Source organism: Octopus bimaculoides, chromosome 7 (genome assembly GCF_001194135.2).
Source record: "Octopus bimaculoides isolate UCB-OBI-ISO-001 chromosome 7, ASM119413v2, whole genome shotgun sequence".
Lineage (NCBI taxonomy): Eukaryota > Metazoa > Mollusca > Cephalopoda > Octopoda > Octopodidae > Octopus > Octopus bimaculoides.
In genome coordinates, this window is record NC_068987.1 from 45,495,268 (window position 1) to 45,498,140 (window position 2,873).

The following is a 2,873-nucleotide window of genomic DNA, read 5'->3' on the forward strand; positions in this document are numbered from 1 at the left end:
CACACAAAATCCGTTAAAGTGAATCTAACGGTTTTTGTGTGTTTCTTAAATGGCTTATAAACACCTTCCACACTGCAATTGTATTCATTAAGTGTATGAATTTTAAGTTTTGAAATTGCCTAATTTGAATAATTTCCGAACAATGGAACAATACTTTAGTACTTATCAGATATTCCTGAATAGAAAAATATCATTTACCGGGTGCGATGGGTAAACTGTCACCATTTTATAGTTTTAATTTGGTGCATGCGTATTGTTGTTTTTGATTTTGTTGACTACACTGTATAATAGTGTCAGTTGGGCACCGTCTTAAAGAAAAACAGCACCATAAAGAAATTCACTCGGCCAGAAAATTGGAAACGACATGCTGTTCTGCTTGGTATTCACGCTGGAAACTTCGATACAAACATTTCAGAGTGTTTGGATGTCACTCTGAGGACATGTACCGAGAGTGATAAAAATCAAATATCCAGTCAACATCATGGGTTTTGGAGTGAACACTAGTGATGACGACGTCATGCTTCCATTCATCTTCTCATGTGGCTTCAGACTAAACAAGGAGGCCTACACCAAGTGCCTGGAGGGGGTAGTACTGCCCTGGATCAAGAGGGTGACCGCTGGAAGACCCTATGTCTGGCAACAGCACTCTGCACCATGCCACACAAGCAGGAGAACCCAGTCATGGTTGTCAGACAATTTCTCCAACCACATCACCCCTAATATCTGGCCACCTAACTCCCCAGACTGCAATCCCCTTGATTATTATGTGTGGGGCACATTTGAGTAAAAGACCAACAAAACTCCTTGTTGTACCAAAAATAACTGAAGGCAAGGATTATGGCAGCATTCACTAACTTAAACAAGGAGACCATCCAAAAAAGGTGCAGGAGATTTTGAAGTCCTCTGGAGGCCATGGTTGATGCCAATGGTGATTTTATTGAATAAATTTACTCTTTAGTATTTCAAGATATTTTTATGTAATTTTGGTAAATATATCTGTTAAAATGAAATGTCAGTGTTATTTTCATTTTTGCATAATTTAGACAACAGTTTATTCACCACACTCTGTATATGTGCATATATGTATGTATGCATGTGTGTGTGTGTGTGTGTATAACACATCATTTCTCTTTTATTCCTTACTTGTTTCAGTCATTAGACTGTGTCCATGCTGGGGCACTACTTTGAAGAAATTTAGTCAAATGAATTGATCCCACCACTTATTTTGTTTCAAGCCTGCTACTTGTATGATCCTCTTTTGCTGAACCACAAATTTACAGGGATGAAAACACATCAATACCAGTTGTCAAGCAATGGTAGAGGACAAGCACAAACAGACAGGGTCATACGTGTGCACAAATACACATGTATATAAAACAACTTTCTTTAGCTTATTGAACTTCGATATGGGAAAAACCTACAACCTTCTACACCAATAAACTATTATTAATCTTGAAAGTTGTTTTTTATACCTACTGCAGACTGCTCAAACCTTATTAACTTTCTGTACCTGGATCCTTGGATCTTACAATTACATATCATTATATATTATTTAAATAATTTCCCAACAATGGAAAAATACTTTAGTACTTATCAGATATACTTGAACAGAAAAATATCATACACAGGGTGTGATGGGTAAATTGTCATGAGCTGTCCACAAGGCTTTAGTTTTGAGGGTGTGAAACCTTGGGTAACTCTATATAAAATTTTGTTGTAATAATTACTGCTCTATTTTTTAGAGCGTGCTTCTTTCTGATATATGTTTTTGTATTAACTATATATATATATATGTAAGAACGACCGTGCGAACTAAAGGAGAAATGGTGACGAATGGAAAACAGGCTCCTTTTTAACGCGTCACACGGTCGACACAAAATATAATGATGATAATACTATAACATAGAGAACTAAGAAATGTGCCAGGAAGGACAAGATAGGAACACAACCGATAATGATGTATAACAGTAAGATTTATTGGAGCATTAAACTGTATGTCTGTGTGTGTCTGAATGCGACATAATAAAACACAATATAAGACAGGCCGTCATGTAAACAGAAGAGTGTGTATACAAATATATGTATGTGTATGTAAGAGTTACAGAGTATAGATAAGAGTCAGTAACATGGATAAGGAAATATACCAGTTCTGTTAAGGTACACAGTAGTATTGATAATCTGTATGTAAGAGGTTGAGGCGTTAGGCAGAGCGAAGTCACTTGTCGTGAAGTTGAGGCTTCTATGCCGGGCCGGGCTACTTGATACAGATGTTCTTCATAGGTTGAGTTCTGGTTGTTAATTTCGTGGTGAGGCGATTCACACAAACAGGGTTGAGAAGAGAAGCTGCGGTTGCTGTTTGGTTAGCTGTTGGTAGCTTGTGTATGTGTAGAAGTCATGTTGACGCTGGCGACGGTGCTAGTAATACGTAGTTGTACGAGGCTGTTGACGTCGTCACTGGAACTGGCTGCTGCTCTGTGTGGTCTATGACCAGATCTTAGAAGATCTGAGCCACGACAAATTGCCGCGGATAATTTAGGCTATTTATAGGAAAATAGGGGCTCCAGAGAGCATTAGAAAAATACTCTCTCACGTGACCTTATTAGTGGCTACGGTTGGTCGATTTGCATCCTGGGGTGAATGGACTGGAGATAGGTGAAAGGACTTTATTAAGAAATTCAAACCCACTCTTAACAAACAATGATTAAATCCATCTTACCTGTAACCAAAACACAAAAAATCTCTCAGATATCATCATTTCTATAAATAGATTTGGCATCATTTCTAAGAACAGCCAAACACCTACTGGGGTTTAAAAATCTTATCCCTACAACCCACACAAAACAATAAATTAAAATATCATCATTTCTAAAAAT